We start from the raw sequence: 20,915 nt of genomic DNA on the forward strand, positions 1-20,915 counted from the left end.
AACTCTGTGATTTTTATAGCCATTTTGGATTATTTAATTTGATTGATATATTCTGCTTATTTCAGATGTTTCAGGGGCTACTGGCTGTCTTTTACAACCTGGGTGACAGACCCTACAACCTCACGCTGCCCTTCCATCGCCTTGACAATGGAGAATGGCATGAGGTGGAGCTTGATCGTCATGGCAAAGAGTTCACCCTTCAATTGGACGGTGGCGGTGGAAGGCGGGAGGTTACGGCCGCTCCTGGGCGGAGTCAGGAGATAGTCATCGACCAATCAGTGGTGATGCTGGGAAACTCCTTCCCCTCAGGACACAACCGCAGCTTCCTAGGTATGGTACTGGTACTGCCATCTGGTACTGACCATTAGTACTGTCCCCTGGTACTGCCCCCTGGTACAGCCCTCTAATACTGTACTATCCACCTAACCTCCAATAGCGTAGCACACACCCATCCAACCCCCACAAGGCTGGGGGCCCACAAACTTTGGGGGCTCAGGGGCCCTCCTTTTATTTCATGTCATAATAAATGTTAAAATATTACACAAAATTAGCTTTAAAACTGCTAAATTCTCTCTCAGCCTCATGGACAAAATGTGTAGAATAAAAGGAAATTAGCTCAGATTTTTGAAAGTCGGGACAATCCTTGTCCAGAAGGGAAACTTTATTTGTATAGTTGTATTGTGTAGCATTATTTGAGCTTAACATGTACATTTAGTGGAATATTATACATTTATTATACATTTTTATATCGGCCCTTTCCCCGCATAGGGCAAAGGATCACATTTTCAAACTCTTCCATTTTTTTTATATCAACTGAAAAATAAATCTTATGTAATTTCTTGCTTTAAAGAATATTTCTGTCAAAACTGTGATTCCTAAAAGATGTGTCCGAGATTTGCCAAGAGTGTGCAAGCTGTCATCAAGGCAAAAGGTGGCTACTTTGAAGAATCTGAAATGTAAAATATATTTTGATTTGTTCAACACTTTTTTTGGTTACTACATGATTCAATATGTGTTATTTCATAGTTCTGATGTCTTCACTGTTATTCTACAATGTAGAAAATAGTCAAAAGAAAAACCTTGGAATGAGTAGGTGTGTCTAAATGTTTGACAGGTACTGTATATATTACACATTTTATTAAAATTAAGTTAAATATTTGAAAAGTTGAGATTGTCCCATCGTTCAAGAATCCCTGACCTCAAAAACAGCATGAGATTAGCTATAATACTGCACATTTTTGTCCCTGCTCCATGTAAGGAGAAACCCCCACCCCCTCTGTATAAATGTGTTTCGTCTCTCCCTCCCAGAGGCTGGCCAGCCAAACTAACGGAGTAAATATCCTTCAAAACAGAGGGCTCGCACTGACAGCTAAGCCCTGGGCTGTGTGTGTGTGTGTGTGTGTGTGTGTGTGTGTGTGTGTGTTCTATTCCTGTGTGTTCATGTGTCTCTGTCCCTTCATGAAACTTACTTAAACGCTTTTTGCCTTAGGCCTGGTGTGTATGAATGTCAGTTATATTGCTGTCTTATCTCTCTTTCCCTCTCTGTGTTTTTCCTCCAGGATGTCTGCGAGACCTAAGGCTGAACGGGCGGCCCATGCCCATTGCCAAGGAGCCCTCTGTGGGGTCTGAGGGGCTCCAGGTGGTCACTTCTCAAGGGGTCTCCCCAGGCTGCCCCTCAGATGCCTGCAGGAAACACCAGTGCTCTCCCCCCTTCATCTGCATGGATCTTTGGAGGAAACACGAGTGCAGGTACATAAATGGCAGCAGGGAATCATGTAAGGAAAAACTCTGGGCTATAACTGAGGGCCAGCAATTTTCCAGGTGAGGTCACATGTTCAGGAAGAACTCTGGGGCCTGGTCATGAGGTTATAGGCCACAACTCCTTGAATTATGCCACACTGGCCATTCACTGTCCCAGTATAACAAAGAGACACTGACTTCTCTTCAAGCAGAAAACATCCCCCCAGACAAAGACACGTCAGTTGTACCTGGACTAGGTATGTAGCAGCTTAACAACTGGACAAGGCTTAGTAGTCTATAGCATGGCCTGTTTTGACCTGTCCTGAACGTTACAACCTTGGCCATGTCAGACAGGGACAATCTTCTTTTGTCTTTCTCTCTTCTCTTTCTCTCTGTCTCTCTAGCTCTTTTGAGAATCCTAGCCGTGTGTCAACCTGAGCTGAATAAAGCCCTGTTCTAATCATAGTGACAGGGAGTGTTTCGGCAGCAGTGTCTTTAAACACCCCAGGACTCCAGTGCTTCCTGTCGTACTGACTGGGATCAGAGCGTGTAAAACTACTCCAAAAGCCTTTCATCACTATGGGATGTCCACACAGGGTACTAAGCTTGTAGAGACTATCTTCAGGAGCGGCGGAAATATACTGACAGAAATGAGGACATGGAACAACAAGGCTACTGTTACTGAGATTAATGCTTTGCTTAATGACCTAAGTGTATGGAAACTTCCGACTTCAACTGTATTTCTGAAACGACAACATTGTATCAGATAAAGCTATCAGAAACAATACACTCTTAGAAAAAAGGGTAATTTAGCTGTCCCCACCTTTTTTGGTTCCATGTAGAACCCTCTGTGGAAAGGATTCTACATAGAACCCAAAATGGTTCTAACTGGAACCAAAAAGTGTTCTTCAAATGTTTATCCTATGGGGACAGCTGAAGAATCCTTTTAGGTTCTACATAGCACCTTTTTTTCTAAGGGTGTACCTATAGATTTTCACAGTGCCAGGTTGACTATTCCCTTCTAATTTAAAGTTTTTTTCAATCCAATGATAGCCTAATCAGTCACCACAACCTCTTCATCATTTGCATCTCCACAGGTGCCCCCCTGGTCACATGATGAAGAAGAATGCCTCGGGCAAGGTCTGCGTCTACACGCTGTGCGCCAGCAGGCCCTGTCGCCATGGCACCTGTGTGGCCCACTCCCCCTCCAAGTACTCGTGTCACTGCTCGGAGGGCTATCGCGGGCTCCACTGTGAGGTCTCTCTGGCACTGTACCACAACGACGACAGCAACACGCTGAGCCTCAGCTCTGCGTTTGCCATCAGTATCTGTGTCCTGGCCTTCCTAGGTAGCTATATGGACTATGTCATCTACTACCTGTGGTGACCATACCATCTTTCATCCTCACTCTCTCGTCTGGTTTCATCTAGTTCAATCTGATTTAATCTGGTTTTGGTTGTTCCCAAGGCTGGAATTCAATGGAACACACCATATTAACGCTTATGCAGTGTCTTTATTTATAAACTGGGTACACAGATTTCTAGATCTGAGAACTGAATGCTTCAACCTGTGAGACATGTCTACCTGGTAATAGATTCTTGCAGTACCCAAATCATCTGTGATTTATTTTGGCCATGGGAAAACGAGATACTGGAATGTGGGTTCGATGGTATTGAGCCCCAAGTGTTTTGTTAGTTTGGGCCTCAGGGTCTGTGAGTGGGCTCAGTCAGTGTGGCTGCAAAGGTCCTGGCTAGAAACATTGATTTTGTCGACTGTGAGCCACAAGAAAAAACTCTGAAAGCTTTCACTGGGTCACAGTTCAAAAGGTTTGGGGGGCCCTTCAGTCATCCCCTCCTCACATCTATTGTGTCTTTCCTGATGTTTGTGATGTAAATTCATACTTGTATTTGTCATCCTCCTTTGTCTTACCTTTTTATCTGTCCGACTTGTTTTATCTCGTCTGTTTGTCATTCCAGTTCCGTTATGTCTGTTTTTATCTCTCCCTCCGTATTTCTTTGTCAATTACTTTCTTCTCCATTCTTCCTTTAACCTAAATGTGTCCATGTCTGGCTCATTCCACCAATTCAGTGCATTTTGAGAAGGGTAACTTGGTCAAACAAAAACTCTGATTTCACCCAATTTCAACATTCTGCTACAAAGAGCAGTTCTTTCTTCATAAAGAAAACGTGTTTTCCCAATCTCAAGAGCACCAAATAAAGAAACCGTGTTGACGATTTCTTTGTAAATCAACCATAAATCCCCTTGTGACAGGCGGAATGGAAACTTGTGTGCAACGGAGTGGTAATTGAATACAAGCGTCACAAAAAAAAGACAAGGTTATTAAAACATTTCTAGCCTGTATACATGGGTAACAGGGTTAAGGTGTTATGCCTGACCAGCTCAGTTTTCCACCAAAAGAAAGAGTGTAGAACCAGTTCACCTGCTTTTATACTATGGCTTGACTGTTAAATGTTCAATGTTTCTTTTGAAATAAATATTTAAAAAGGAATAGTTTTACCATATATATATATATAAAAATAATTCAGTTCACATAACATGGCCGACCCAAAAATGAGGGAGAGATGTAAATGAATCACTAATCACATGAAATAAATAATAATCTCCGTAAATTACTTTGTCAAAGCAACAAAATAACTAGGGCTTTACAATGATGGTGAAACAGGGTTTAGCAAGCCTTTACTCATATAAAAACATCTGATTGATTTAATTATTTATGTTGTCTACATTAAAGGGCATTTCATTTAATATAACAGGCTTTAAAATTCAATATTTGTGCACAATTTCTGTTTAATATATAAAAGGGATGCAAAAGACACTCATTTCATGGAACAACCCGTTTGTTTCTGACACGTAGTAAGCTGTGTTTTGTGTCCAGTACAGAGGGCTATCTCTCCATGGAGCTACTACTATACAGTTTATGAGGCTCTCTGTCACCAACAGGGTTATAAAATGGTCTGACGATTCAATACACTGTCTCTACTAGCGCTATAACTGACTCAACAAACCAACACCTTCCTGGGGCATTTGGCTGGTGAATTGCAACATCAGTTATTTTGACACGCTGGCTCCCCGAGAGAAACCGATAAAACGATACTTCAGTGTTTGATATAATGAATACAAAGATAACAAACTGAGGCCTTGGCATCATTTATGAACATTCATGTGTTGAATGTGTAAATGAAACTGCCTGGTGCTGTCATGTAAGGTACCTAGTTGCTACAGTTACTTTAGTTCCTGGCATTTATAAGCTGCACTCAAACCTTTGATCTCCAGATGAATTAGTCTATTTCTTCAATATATATCAAATGAGAGGTCGCCAAGAGTTTATATGAACTTTTCTCCAACCGTCTCTGTAACAGGAAATACAGTACAGTAGCTAGCAACACTTGTCTGTCTCTTACAAGACTCAGGCTACAGTTCTTAGACTGGGGCCGTCTTTAACAGGATAACACGGTTGAAGGTCCTTTCATGAACTGTTAAAGTTGTTGTCATGGCGACCACCTCATCCTCCTCCCTTTACGTCATAACTGAGAGAAGACGAGGCAAGGTGGAGATGACAGAGTTGTGTCTGTATGCATGCATGCGCGTGTGTTTGTGTGCGCATTGTGTTCGTGTGCCTGCAAGTGACAAACACGCCTCATAGGCCCAGACAGACTGCGACACCGGGAGAAGCCGCACACACATTACACACAACACACACTAAGGCGGGGTGAAGTCACGCTGCTAAATTAAACTGGAACTCTCTGTCTCTGCTCCTCTGCCTCAAACTCCATTTAAAAGTGATCATCCATAATTCAGATTGACATAACCCATCAGACTGGCTGATTGCCGAGTTCAACTTTTGCTACAGACAGAACCAGAGACGAGCACATTTGGGCAATATAAGTATGCTTCATTAAGCCTGTTAAATGGGTTTGAAATTCAAAATTTAAAAGCTTTATTGTCCATCACATTTACATTTTTACTGTTGTGTTGTTGGATTTGATATTCAATGAAGAAGAAAATATTCCATTGCCTTTCCATATAGAATGGGAATGGATGTGAACAGTCGTAAAAGTGCCTGTATTTTTGTATTAGAACATACTTTCCCTAATAAAGCCTTCTCACACCATTTCTCTTCTCTCATCTGTCTCCAATTTATGTCCTTCTTTTCTCCTTGCAATGTATATTTTCTCTCCATTTTCTATGTTGTATATCATTGAGTGTCTGACACATGCATTAACATGCATAAATGTTTCATGTGTACATCATACTGATTTATCCATGTCATACCCTTCATGTTACTATAAACATTCAACCGAACATCCCAAGACCACCATGGTTGGTGGATAACCTCAAAGCAGCAGCATGTGGATTGATGGATAGGAGCTGTGTAAGGTCTCCAGCCTGAGTTCTATTGATATATTTGAAGATATCACAACACGACCACTGCACATCTCTGTGTGTGTTTTCATCGGAGTCTGTATGTGTGCGTATGCACGTGTGTGTTCTTCATTGTCAATGGCTTGGTGTGTGTGTGTGCGTCCATTTCTCTGTGTGTGTGGTAAAGCCCCACTGATGGGCATGTTGACTGATTGGCACATAGAAGTGTGGAGCTGGTAATTACTGTGGTTGAGGGAAGGTCTGAGTACTGCTGGTAATACTGTGGTTGAGGGGGAGGTCCTGAGTACTGCTGGTAATACTGTGGTTGAGGGAAGGTCTGAGTACTGCTGGTAATACTGTGGTTGAGGGGGAGGTCTGAGTACTGCTGGTAATACTGTGGTTGAGGGGGAGGTCTGAGTACTGCTGGTAATACTGTGGATGAGGGGGAGGTCCTGAGTACTGCTGGTAATACTGTGGTTGAGGGGGAGGTCTGAGTACTGCTGGTAATACTGTGGTTGAGGGGGAGGTCTGAGTACTGCTGGTAATACTGTGGTTGAGGGGGAGGTCTGAGTACTGCTGGTAATACTGTGGCTGAGGGGGAGGTCTGAGTACTGCTGGTAATACTGTGGTTGAGGGGGAGGTCTGAGTACTGCTGGTAATACTGTGGTTGAGGGGGAGGTCTGAGTACTGCTGGTAATACTGTGGTTGAGGGGGAGGTCCTGAGTACTGCTGGTAATACTGTGGTTGAGGGGGAGGTCTGAGTACTGCTGGTAATACTGTGGTTGAGGGGAGGTCCTGAGTACTGCTGGTAATACTGTGGTTGAGGGGGAGGTCTGAGTACTGCTGGTAATACTGTGGTTGAGGGGGAGGTCTGAGTACTGCTGGTAATACTGTGGTTGAGGGGGAGGTCTGAGTACTGCTGGTAATACTGTGGCTGAGGGGGAGGTCTGAGTACTGCTGGTAATACTGTGGTTGAGGGGGAGGTCTGAGTACTGCTGGTAATACTGTGGTTGAGGGGGAGGTCTGAGTACTGCTGGTAATACTGTGGTTGAGGGGGAGGTCTGAGTACTGCTGGTAATACTGTGGTTGAGGGGGAGGTCCTGAGTACTGCTGGTGATACTGTTGTTGAGGGGGAGGTCTGAGTACTGCTGGTAATACTGTGGTTGAGGGGGAGGTCTGAGTACTGCTGGTAATACTGTGGTTGAGGGGGAGGTCTGAGCACTGCTGGTAATATTGTGGTTGAGGGGGAGGTCTGAGTACTGCTGGTAATACTGTGGCTGAGGGGGAGGTCTGAGTACTGCTGGTAATACTGTGGTTGAGGGGGAGGTCTGAGTACTGCTGGTAATACTGTGGCTGAGGGGGAGGTCTGAGTACTGCTGGTAGACCTCCCCCTCAGCCACAGTATTGAGTACTGCTGGTAATACTGTGGTCTGAGTACTGCTGTGATCGTAGCTCATCTGGATTCCTCAGCGTGTTTCTCTGGATCTGTACAGCACAGTGGAGGGGATGGAGCAAGGTTAGCTGATCAATAGAACTCTACAGTACATATACCTCCAGCACACACTGAGCAGGCTTGGGGAAGGTTAGCTGATCAATATAACTCTACAGTACATATACCTCCAGCACACACTGAGCAGGCCTGGGGAAGGTTAGCTGATCAATAGAACTCTACAGTACATATACCTCCAGCACACACTGAGCAGGCCTGGGGAAGGTTAGCTGATCAATAGAACTCTACAGTACATATATCTCCAGCACACACTGAGCAGGCCTGGGGAAGGTTAGCTGATCAATAGAACTCTACAGTACATATACCTCCAGCACACACTGAGCAGGCCTGGGGAAGGTTAGCTGATCAATAGAACTCTACAGTACATATACCTCCAGCACTCACTGAGCAGGCCTGGGGAAGGTTAGCTGATCAATAGAACTCTACAGTACATATACCTCCAGCACACACTGAGCAGGCCTGGGGAAGGTTAGCTGATCAATAGAACTCTACAGTACATATACCTCCAGCACACACTGAGCAGGCCTGGGGAAGGTTAGCTGATCAATAGAACTCTACAGTACATATACCTCCAGCAGACACTGAGCAGGCCTGGGGAAGGTTAGCTGATCAATAGAACTCTACAGTACATATACCTCCAGCACACACTGAGCAGGCCTGGGGAAAGTTAGCTGATCAATAGAACTCTACAGTACATATACCTCCAGCACACACTGAGCAGGCCTGGGGAAGGTTAGCTGATCAATAGAACTCTACAGTACATATACCTCCAGCACACACTGAGCAGGCCTGGGGAAGGTTAGCTGATCAATAGAACTCTACAGTACATATACCTCCAGCACACACTGAGCAGGCCTGGGGAAGGTTAGCTGATCAATAGAACTCTACAGTACATATACCTCCAGCACACACTGAGCAGGCCTGGGGAAGGTTAGCTGATCAATAGAACTCTACAGTACATATACCTCCAGCACACACTGAGCAGGCCTGGGGAAGGTTAGCTGATCAATAGAACTCTACAGTACATATACCTCCAGCAGACACTGAGCAGGCCTGGGGAAGGTTAGCTGATCAATAGAACTCTACAGTACATATACCTCCAGCACACACTGAGCAGGCCTGGGGAAGGTTAGCTGATCAATAGAACTCTACAGTACATATACCTCCAGCACACACTGAGCAGGCCTGGGGAAGGTTAGCTGATCAATAGAACTCTACAGTACATATACCTCCAGCACACACTGAGCAGGCCTGGGGAAGGTTAGCTGGACCTTAACCTTTTTACAGTGAGCCTTTTTCTAATCAACATTTGTTTTAGTTTTTTAAATGGTGGATTTGAAAACATATTCAGTTGAGTGACCTTGATGAGTGTGATATGGGTTCAGTAAACCATTACTTCAGTCTAATGTGATTAACGCAATGCACTTCATCAAAGAATCCTCAATTATTAAATTGATGAACGGATGCTTCCAAACCTACTGCACAAGCAAAGCACAATAGAAAAGATGGCAGTTCTGGTGCATCACCTTTAAGTGTGAGAGATTAAAGCCGTACGGAGTCTGGAGACAAGGAGAGCGGAAAGAAACACAGAGAGTCAAACAAGAATGAGTGAGAGAATGAGAGAGAGAATGAGAGAGATAAAGAAATGAGAAACAAAGCGGGAGACAGAGAGGGAGGGCAGACAGGAGAAGAAATATTGGTTGAGATGAATTAACTTTAAAGGTCAGTGCAGCATACTGTATATTTCAACACACAATAGATGTGATTGATGTCAGTGCTTCAGCAGCATTCCTACAACGCTCTCACAACATTCCAGGGAGTGCCGGTTCTGTGAACAGGGTTGAGTGTTTTAAGGGAAGAATGCATCTCTAGTACTTTGCTTTACAGGATTGGATAAATGCAGATTAGCAATGTGATGGAAAGACAACAAACCCTGACCATTCCCAATGACTGCTTTTTTACAAAGAAAGGCTGGTATTGAGAGTTATTGTGTATCTCATATCTGGGTGTAAAGTGTCAATTTTGTGTTGTTGGCTCATCTATCTGACATGTTGTACTCTAAGAACTGAGGCACTAAATGTGCTTATCGGGTACCACACCCCTCTCCCCAACTCATCTTCACAGTCCATTTTAACTTCTTTATTACAAATCGTTGCTGACTGTCTGGATTTATTTCTAGTGTTTTTAATTGATAGAACATTGTGTGAAGATGACTACACCTGTCCCTTCCCTGTCCTAACTTGCTCTATGGCGACCCCCCCCCCCCCCCCCAGTGCTGATGCTGGGCCTGTTCCTCTACTCCTGCTGGAGGAGACACAAGGGCCTGAAGGAGAGCGTCTACCACGTATCAGCACACCACGGAGAATGGGAGGACATCCGAGAGAACGTGCTCAACTATGATGAGGAGGGCGGAGGGGAGCAGGACCAGGTACAGATAGACACTGAATCCCAAATCAAGCCAGCGTCCCTGGTTGCCCCCATAGGCACTTGTGTAGAACAAAAAGGATGGGATCGGTTTAAACAGTTTGATGATTGCTTCCCCATACCTTCTGATAGGCTGGGTGAAGCTTACACCTATCCAGATATACAGGCCTATAGTGTGTAGGAGCTAGAAGATGATTGGGAATTCAAGGAGACACTGGTATTCAGACAGAGGAAGTAAACCAGGTACCATACAGCTACTGCCTATGGCGGCCTTTCTCAATAGCAAGACTATGCTCACTGAGTCTGTACATAGTCAAAGCTTTCCTTAATTTTGGGTCAGTCACAGTGGTCAGGTATTCTGCCGCTGTGTACTCTCTGTTTAGGGCCAAATAGTATTCTAGTTTGCTCTGTTTTTTTGTTAATTCTTTCCAATGTGTCAAGTAATTATCTTTTTGTTTTCTCATGATTTGGTTGGCTCTAATTGTGCTGCTGTCCTGGGGCTCTGTAGAGTGTGTTTGTGAACAGAGCCCCAGGACCTTCTCCAGGTTCATCTCTCTGTAGGTGATGGCTTTGTTATGGAAGGTTTGGGAATCGCTTCCTTTTAGGTGGTTAAAGTATTTAACGGCTCTTTTCTGGATTATGATAATTAGTGGGTATCGACCTAATTCTGCTCTGCATGCATTATTTGGTGTTATACGTTGTACACAGAGGATATTTTTGCAGAATTCTGCGTGCAGTCTCAATTTGGTGTTTGCTCTCTCTCTCTCTCTCTCTCTCTGTGTGTCTCTGTATCTCTCCCTCTCTGTGTGTCTCTGTATCTCTCTCTCTCTGTGTGTCTCTGTATCTCTCCCTCTCTCTGTGTCTCTCTCTCCCTCCCTCCAGAATGTCTTCAACATGGTGGAGTTACAGAGGTCTCTGCAGCCCAGCCCAGCCCAGTCACTGAGATACAGCTACCCACAATGCATTATCTCCTACCCTCAGACGACCAAGCCACCGGACACCAAGAATGGGACCAAACCAAAAGGATCAAACGAACCCAGAATCGGCAGCACAGCGATCGCCCTGCGTCTGGCCCACCCTCCGTCCGGGTCTGCTACCCTCCCCTCTCCCCTCGCCATGCGGCAATCCCATAAGTCCCTGTCCTTCTCCAGTCAGGACCTGGCCCGCTACCTGTGTGAGATCATAAGGGACACGGACCATCCCCTGGGGGACAACCCTGGCTTCATGACCTCACAGCGTCGCCTGTCCAATAGGGGGCAGCATGGTGGTCTAGTTGTGCGCTCACTTAGCTCCCTCAGTGCTGGAGGTCAGGGGTCAGAGGTGAGGGTTCAGGGAAGTCAGGAGAGCCTGGAGCGTCAGAGAGCCCAGAGCCCACGGCTGGACAGGCTCAAAGCCCTGCGAGCTGTAGTCAGTGAGCTCAGAGTGGACGCTGCTGTAGACTGCTGCCACCAAGAGCACAGAGGGACAGAAGGACAAAGCGAAGGAGAGGGAGACCAGGGGGCAGGCCAACTGTGAGAAGAGAGCATGAGACTGGAGTTGTGCAATTTTTAAATCGATTGATCCAAAGATGGTGTTGGGGGAAAAAAAAACTAATGAGAACAAATAGTTAAGAAATGTACATTTCTGATTTGTAATCCATTTGTAAAGTATTCTATGGGTGGATTGTGGCAAAAATGTGATGCATCTTTAAAAAAAAAAAAAAGCAGCACCATTTTCTTGGCAATGCCCTGTCTATACCCCACAAAAATATATGTAAAAGAAGGCTAAATGAATCTAGATTTTAAATAGGGTTCCTTTTTTGTTGTTGATAATTATCGTAATATCATTTCTGTGAGAAAAAAATATTTTGTTTGTTTTGTTTTGATTTAACGCCTTTTAAATAAATGAATCTTAGAAATGTATGTCTGTGATAATAAGACATTGCTATCTTTGAGGTTCATTTTGTGATGCATTTTTTGTTTCAGATTTTTACCAACCAATTTTCATTATCAAAAGCTATGCTTGGTAAATGCATGCCTCTATTCCTCAGCAACTTAAGTACATCACTGCACTACCTCTTATTTACTGATTCATAATAGCGCCTAAATATTATATGCAATTAAAACCCACTTGTCTAGACTGGAAAGTGTGTGGGTTGAGAACCAGGACCAGTATCTACCAATATCCTGACTATGACTACTTCACTCCACTGAGTATTGTCTCTCAAGCTCCTCATCAATCATGTGCACACAGGTGCTGTTGACCTGGTTAAAACTCTGAAATTCAGTTGAAAAAGTTGTAAAAAAATGCTACAAAAAGGTAGCATAGCATCCAACTCAAGATGGACAATGTAAGAAACAAGAAAACACACATTCACCACACAACGTTGCTCCAAAGGTTTTAAAATGACTCAAATGTCCAACGTGTGACTCTAGCAGTTAGCAACAGGCTACAGTACATTTAAATATGATGATGATGAAGATGGTAATTAATGATGATGATCAGTTCATTCCTGCTCCAGAGTGAATCATTCATATCCTGTACCCAAACCTTGCTGACCCTTTTGGAGTTCTCTGACATGTACTTAAAGAGTATGTAGCTCCCGCAGACTGACCTCTTCAATACTTAATTGCACTGCGTGACTTCAGTTAAATGGCAGTGAAATTGGAGCTTTCATAGGGAAAGGAAGCAGTGCTGCTTTTATAGAAATATAATTACTAGAAGGTACCAAGCCCTTACATGTGCCGTCTAGACATGTAACACGTGCTTATCCATGTCAGTGATGTCACACATACTGGCCTTGTGTTGAAACATGTATAGACCCATAAGTCTTGGAGCCAAACAAATATAAATAGCATCTTCAAGTTCAAACATGAAATCAAATCAATTTGTATTTTTCACATGCCCTGAATACAACAGATATGTGTGTGTATGTGTGTGTGTGTGTGTGTGTGTGTGTGTGTGTGTGTGTGTGTGTGTGTGTGTGTGTGTGTGTGTGTGTGTGTGTGTGTGTGTGTGTGTGTGTGTGTGTGCGCTTGCATGTTTGTGCCAGCAAATGTTTACATACAGTGGGGCAAAGAAGTATTTAGTCAGCCACCAATTGTGCAAGTTCTCCCACTTAAAAAGATGAGAGAGGCCTGTAATGTTCATCATAGGTACAATTCAACTATGACAGACAAAATGAGGAAAGACAATCCAGAAAATCACATTGCAGGATTTTTTATGAATTTATTTGCAAATTATGGTGGAAAATAAGTATTTGGTCAATAACAAAAGTTTATCTCAATACTTTGTTATATACCCTTTGTTGGAAATGACAGAGCTCAAACGTTTTCTGTAAGTCTTCACAAGGTTTTCACACACTGTTGCTGGTATTTTAGCCCATTCCTCCATGCAGATCTCCTCTAGAGCAGTGATGTTTTGGGGCTGTTGCTGGGCAACACGGACTTTCAACTCCCTCCAAAGATTTTCTATAGGGTTGAGATCTGGAGACTGGCTAGGCCACTCCAGGACCTTGAAATGCTTCTTACGAAGCCACTCTTTCGTTGCCCGGGCGGTGTGTTTGGGATCATTGTCATGCTGAAAGACCCAGCCACGTTTCATCTTCAATGCCCTTGCTGATGGAAGGAAGTTTTCACTCAAAATCTCACGATACATGGCCCCATTCATTCTTTCCTTTACACGGATCAGTCGTCCTGGTCCCTTTGCAGAAAAACAGCCCCAAAGCATGATGTTTCCACCCCCATGCTTCACATGGTGTTCTTTGGATGCAACTCAGCATTCTTTGTCCTCCAAACACGACGAGTTGAGTTTTTACCAAAAAGTTATATTTTGGTTTCATCTGACCATATGACATTCTCCCAATCTTCTTCTGGATCATCCAAATGCTCTCTAGCAAACTTCAGACGGGCCTGGACATTTAAAAAAAAATAATATTTTTTTATTTCACCTTTATTTAACCAGGTAGGCTAGTTGAGAACAAGTTCTCATTTGCAACTGCGACCTGGCCAAGATAAAGCATAGCAGTGTGAGCAGACAACACAGAGTTACACATGGAGTAAACAATTAACAAGTCAATAACACAGTAGAAAACAAAGGGGGAGTCTATATACAATGTGTGCAAAAGGCATGAGGAGGTAGGCGAATAATAAAAATTTTGCAGATTAACACTGGAGTGATAAATGATCAGATGGTCATGTACAGGTAGAGATATTGGTGTGCAAAAGAGCAGAAAAGTAAATAAATAAAAACAGTATGGGGATGAGGTAGGTGAAAATGGGTGGGCTATTTACCAATAGACTATGTACAGCTGCAGCGATCAGTTAGCTGCTCAGATAGCTGATGTTTGAAGTTGGTGAGGGAGATAAAAGTCTCCAACTTCAGCGATTTTTGCAATTCGTTCCAGTCACAGGCAGCGTACTGGAACGAAAGGCAGCCAAATGAGGTGTTGGCTTTAGGGATGATCAGTGAGATACACCTGCTGGAGTGCGTGTTACGGGTTTGTGTTGCCATCGTGACCAGTGAGCTGAGATAAGGCGGAGCTTTACCTAGCATGGACTTGTAGATGACCTGGAGCCAGTGGGTCTGGCGACGAATATGTAGCGAGCGGACTAGAGCATACAAGTCGCAGTGGTGGGTGGTATAAGGTGCTTTAGTGACAAAACGGATGGCACTGTGATAGACTGCATCCAGTTTGCTGAGTAGAGTGTTGGAAGCCATTTTGTAGATGACATCGCCGAAGTCGAGGATCGGTAGGATAGTCAGTTTTACTAGGGTAAGTTTGGTGGCGTGAGTGAAGGAGGCTTTGTTGCGGAATAGAAAGCCGACTCTTGATTTGATTTTTGATTGGAGATGTTTGATATGAGTCTGGAAGGAGAGTTTGCAGTCTAGCCAGACACCTAGGTACTTATAGATGTCCACATATTCTAGGTCGGAACCATCCAGGGTGGTGATGCTAGTCGGGCATGCGGGTGCAGGCAGCGATCGGTTGAAAAGCATGCATTTGGTTTTACTAGCGTTTAAGAGCAGTTGGAGGCCACGGAAGGAGTGTTGTATGGCATTGAAGCTTGTTTGGAGGTTAGATAGCACAGTGTCCAATGACGGGCCGAAAGTATATAGAATGGGGTCGTCTGCGTAGAGGTGGATCAGGGAATCGCCCGCAGCAAGAGCAACATCATTGATGTATACAGAGAAAAGAGTCGGCCCGAGAATTGAACCCTGTGGCACCCCCATAGAGACTGCCAGAGGACCGGACAGCATGCCCTCCGATTTGACACACTGAACTCTGTCTGCAAAGTAATTGGTGAACCAGGCAAGGCAGTCATCCGAAAAACCGAGTCTACTGAGTCTGCCGATAAGAATATGGTGATTGACAGAGTCGAAAGCCTTGGCAAGGTCGATGAAGACGGCTGCACAGTACTGTCTTTTATCGATGGCGGTTATGATATCGTTTAGTACCTTGAGTGTGGCTGAGGTGCACCCGTGACCGGCTCGGAAACCAGATTGCACAGCGGAGAAGGTACAGTGGGATTCGAGATGGTCAGTGACCTGTTTGTTGACTTGGCTTTCGAAGACCTTAGATAGGCAGGGCAGGATGGATATAGGTCTGTAACAGTTTGGGTCCAGGGTGTCTCCCCCTTTGAAGAGGGGGATGACTGCGGCAGCTTTCCAATCTTTGGGGATCTCAGACGATATGAAAGAGAGGTTGAACAGGCTGGTAATAGGGGTTGCGACAATGGTGGCGGATAGTTTCAGAAATAGAGGGTCCAGATTGTCAAGCCCAGCTGATTTGTACGGGTCCAGGTTTTGCAGCTCTTTCAGAACATCTGCTATCTGGATTTGGGTAAAGGAGAACCTGGAGAGGCTTGGGCGAGGAGCAGCGGGGGGGGGGGGGGGGGGGGGGCGGGGCTGTTGGCCGAGGTTGAAGTAGCCAGGTGGAAGGCATGGCCAGCCGTTGAGAAATGCTTATTGAAGTTTTCGATAATCATGGATTTATCGGTGGTGACCGTGTTACCTAGCCTCAGTGCAGTGGGCAGCTGGGAGGAGGTGCTCTTGTTCTCCATGGACTTCACAGTGTCCCAGAACTTTTTGGAGTTGGAGCTACAGTATGCAAACTTCTGCCTGAAGAAGCTGGCCTTAGCTTTCCTGACTGACTGCGTGTATTGGTTCCGGACTTCCCTGAACAGTTGCATATCACGGGGACTATTCGATGATATTGCAGTCCGCCACAGGATGTTTTTGTGCTGGTCGAGGGCAGTCAGGTCTGGGGTGAACCAAGGGCTGTATCTGTTCTTAGTTCTGCATTTTTTGAACGGAGCATGTTAATCTAAAATGGTGAGGAAGTTACTTTTAAAGAATGACCAGGCATCCTCAACTGACGGGATGAGGTCAATGTCCTTCCAGGATACCCGGGCCAGGTCGATTAGAAAGGCCTGCTCACAGAAGTGTTTTAGGGAGCGTGTGACAGTGATGAGGGGTGGTCGTTTGACTGCGGCTCCATAGCGGATACAGGCAATGAGGCAGTGATTGCTGAGATCCTGGTTGAAGACAGCGGAGGTGTATTTGGAGGGCCAGTTGGTCAGGATGACGTCTATGAGGGTGCCCTTGTTTACAGAGTTAGGGTTGTACCTGGTGGGTTCCTTGATGATTTGTGTGAGATTGAGGGCATCTAGCTTAGATTGTAGGACTGGCGGGGTGTTAAGCATATCCCAGTTTAGGTCACCTAACAGAACAAACTCTGAAGCTAGATGGGGGGCGATCAATTCACAAATGGTGTCCAGGGCACAGCTGGGAGCTAAGGGGGGTCGGTAGCAGGCGGCAACAGTGAGAGACTTATTTCTGGAGAGAGTAATTTTCAAAATTAGTATTTCGAACTGTTTGGGTATGGACCTGGAAAGTATGACACTCTGCAGTAGACTGCAACTTCTCCCCCTTTGGCAGTTCTATCTTGACGGAAGATGTTATAGTTGGGTATGGAAATCTCTGAATTTTTGGTGGCCTTCCTGAGCCAGGATTCAGACACAGCAAGGACATCAGGGTTAGCAGAGTGTGCTAAAGCAGTGAGTAAAACAAACTTAGGGAGTAGGCTTCTGATGTTGACATGCATGAAACCAAGGCTTTTTCGATCACAGAAGTCAACAAATGAGGGTGCCTGGGGACATGCAGGGCCTGGGTTCACCTCCACATCACCCGCGGAACAGAGAAGGAGTAGTATGAGGGTGCGGCTAAAGGCTATCAAAACTGGTCGCCTAGAGCGTTGGGAACAGAGAATAAGAGGAGCAGGTTTCTGGGCATGGTAGAATATATTCAGGGCATAATGCGCAGACAGGGGTATGGTGGGGTGCGGGTACAGCGGAGGTAAGCCCAGGCACTGGGTGATGATGAGAGAGGTTGTATCTCTGGACATGCTGGTTGTAATGGGTGAGGTCACCGCATGTGTGGGAGGTGGGACAAAGGAGTTATCAGGGGTATGAAGAGTGGAACTAGGGGCTCCATTGTGAACTAAAACAATGATAACTAACCTGAACAGCAGTATACAAGGCATATTGACATTTGAGAGAGACATACAGCGAGGCATACAGTAATCACAGGTGTTGAGTTGGGAAAGCTAACTAAAACAGTAGGTGAGACAATAGCTAATCAGCTAGCACAACAACAGCAGGTAAAATGGCGTTGACTAGGCAACGGGGCCAACAGATAAAACAAACAAGCAGAATGGAGTACCGTGATTAATTGACAGTCCAGCGTGCATCAGCTATGTAGCCAAGAGATCAGTGTCCAGGGGGCAGCGGTGGATGGGGCAGGGAAGCTGGACTGGCGAGTGTTATCCAGGTTAAAAAAACTAACAATGACTAAATAGCTTGTAGCTAGTTAGCTGGTTAGCTTCTGGGGGTTCTTGAGTGTGTTCTAAAAATTAAAAATAATAGCGATTCCGTATCACATTGGGTGAGGCAGGTTTCCGGAAGGTATAAACAAGTTAAAAATCAAAAAGAGATAGAAAGTAAATATGGATCCAGTGAGTGTTTGGGACGCGGCGATTCAGACGGTTAGCAGGCCTGTGCTAACAAGCTAACAGTTTGTAGGCCCGGGCTAAACAAGGTAGCAGTTAGCGGACCGGAGCTGGACAAGCTAGCAGTTAGCAGGCCGAATTAGCAAGCAGGGAGATAGCGAGGGCTAGAGAGTTAGCTGTACTGGCTTAAGCAGGGGGACACGTCTGGCACTGCAGGATTTGAGTCTCTGGCGGCGTAGTGTCTTACTGATGGTAGGCTTTGTTACTTTGGTCCCAGCTCTCTGCAGGTCATTCACTAGGTCCCCCCCATGTGGTTCTGGGATTTTTGCTCACCGTTCTTGTGATCATTTTGACCCCACGGGGTGAGATCTTGCGTGGAGCCCCAGATCGAGGGAGATTATCAGTGGTCTTGTATGTCTTCCATTTCCTAATAATTGCTCCCACAGTTGATTTCTTCAAACCAAGCTGCTTACCTATTGCAGATTCAGTCTTCCCAGCCTGGTGCAGGTCTCCAATTTTGTTTCTGGTGTCCTTTGACAGCTCTTTGGTCTTGGCCACAGTGGAGTTTGGAGTGTGACTGTTTGAGGTTGTGGACAGGAGTCTTTTATACTGATAACAAGTTCAAACAGATGCCATTAATACAGGTAACGAGTGGAGGACAGAGGAGCCTCTTAAAGAAGAAGTTACAGGTCTGTGAGAGCCAGAAATCTTGCTTGTTTGTAGGTGACCAAATACTTATTTTCCACCATAATTTGCAAATAAATGCATAAAAAAATTTACAATGTGATTTTCTGGATTTTGTTTCACATTTTGCCTGTCATAGTTGAAGTGTACCTATGATGAAAATTACAGGCCTCTCTCATCTTTTCAAGTGGGCGAACTTGCACAATTGGTGGCTGACTAAATACTTTTTTGCCCCTCTGTATATCCCCAGGCTATGGATCCAGGGACGAGACATTATGGAGGACCCCTCTGTCAGTCGTGCCAAAAGTGGGATGCTTGTCAGCTCCACTAACAAACGGACTCGTCCTCCTGCCCACGATCCCGGCTGCAAATGCGGGACATGTCTTCTGACAGATCGACACAGCGACACAACAACACAGTGGCCTTCCCGTGAAATGCTTACTTACAAGCCCTTAACCAACAATACAGTTTTAAGAAAATATTTACTAAATAAACTAAAGTAAAAAAAGATTTAAAATGAAACAATAAAATAAAAATAAAGAGGCTATATGGTACCGAGTCAATGTGCGGAGGTGGAGGTTAGTCGAGGTAATTTGCACATGTAGGTAGGGGTAAAGTGACTATGCATAGATAATAAACCGAGTATCAGCAGAGTAAAAACAAAGTGTGTGGAGGGGGTCAATGCAAATAGTCCGGGTGGCCATTGGATTATTTGTTCAGCAGTCTTATGGTTTGGGGGTAGGAGCCTTTTGGACCTAATTTTGGTTTTCTCCCAATTTTTGGGCCTTCCTCCCAAGACTTAAGTAGCTGTTTGTAACATAAGCTTTGCTACTCCGACACATTGGAATCTGTATTTCTGTACTAAGCAGTCTTCTGTCATGATCTCAGTCTTGAATATACCTATTACCACATTCCCATCTAGTGGTGACTTCCTAGAATTGCATTTCCTCATGATTTTTTTCTTCCATACATGTAGTTCTCCAATTGAACACTACAGGGCAGTGCTAGTCCATAAACTAGACAGCTGGGTCAGGAAAGAGCCTGGAACAGGAACAAAACACATGTTTCCAGAAATGTTTAAATGATGCATGTACAGAAAGAAATGGCTACACAAAAGCACATTTTTTCATTTAAAGCCATCTTATCAGATCCAAATGGTTTCATTCAAAATGTTTATGTCAACACCAATTGGTGGTGTTCCATACTGTAGGCCTCCAGATGCATGCCAGGATGTCTCTTAAAACAGTTCAATTGATCCATCAGAAAGGGGCAAAATCTTGGTCTCTCAAGCGATGCAGCGAAACTACCAAGCTAATGAGATCTCAGTGAAGAATGGATAGGGAGAAGAGAGGGGAAGTGGGGAGGTAGGGTAATGGGGGCGGCTGCTTGATGTGAAAGCTGGAGATTGTGGGAATGAGCAGTGACAGAGCCAGAGTCCTAGCCCCAGACAGTCAGTCAATCGTCACTCCCACAGACAGTGTGCCCCTTACTCACCCCTGTGTGTGTGTGTGTGTGTGTGTGTGTGTGTGTGTGTGTGTGTGTGTGTGTGTGTGCGCGCTTGCATGTTTGTGCCTGCAAATGTTTACATATATCCCCAGGCTATGGATCCAGGGATGAGACATTATGGAGGACCCCTCTGTCAGTCGTGCCAAAAAGTGGGATGCGTGTCAGCTCCACTAACAAACGGACTCGTCCTCCTGCCCACGATCCTGGCTGCAAATGCGGGACATGTCTTCTGACAGATCGACACAGCGACACAACAACACAGTGACATCACAGTGGACAGACAGAACACGAGCAGTCAGGTGGGATGTGAGGGGGTCACAGGCAAGAGACGGGAGGGTGAGTGAAAGCACTCTGATGTCAACACAGCTGGAGATATTGTGCTACACAACTATCGCTGCACCTTACTGACATCCCTTTGTTCCCATAGGACAAGCCCATTATCAACAAGTTTTCATCTTACAAAATAGAATTTGTGAATGCTGGGTAACCTATACATAATAATTCAGGGTGTTTTCTTTGTATGGAACATATAAGAGGACAGACAGAGGTAATCTATAGAGATTGTAATTCTTCCTTTCTATACTGTACGTGTGTGTAATTCTGGACTACATCTACAGATGGCAGTCTAATCCACATCTGAGGAGTGTCACACCACTGGTCTGTGCTCACCTCAATGTCCTC

General features: G+C 44.9%; 1 pseudogene across 1 annotated transcript in view; it reads left to right on the forward strand.

Moving 5' to 3' along the window:
• LOC110502224 (neural-cadherin-like) overlaps positions 1-11,585 on the forward strand; it is a 105,921-nt pseudogene extending 94,336 nt beyond the window's left edge. The window contains exons 29-33 of the transcript XR_016490523.1: positions 66-330; positions 1,560-1,749; positions 2,838-3,088; positions 9,907-10,061; positions 10,940-11,585. The product of XR_016490523.1 is annotated as a neural-cadherin-like (transcript). The remainder of the gene's footprint in view (positions 1-65; positions 331-1,559; positions 1,750-2,837; positions 3,089-9,906; positions 10,062-10,939) is intronic.
• The last annotated feature ends 9,330 nt before the right edge of the window (positions 11,586-20,915 follow it).

This window comes from Oncorhynchus mykiss, chromosome 2 (assembly GCF_057628025.1).
Source record: "Oncorhynchus mykiss isolate SJ-2025 chromosome 2, ASM5762802v1, whole genome shotgun sequence".
In the NCBI taxonomy this organism is placed as follows: domain Eukaryota; kingdom Metazoa; phylum Chordata; class Actinopteri; order Salmoniformes; family Salmonidae; genus Oncorhynchus; species Oncorhynchus mykiss.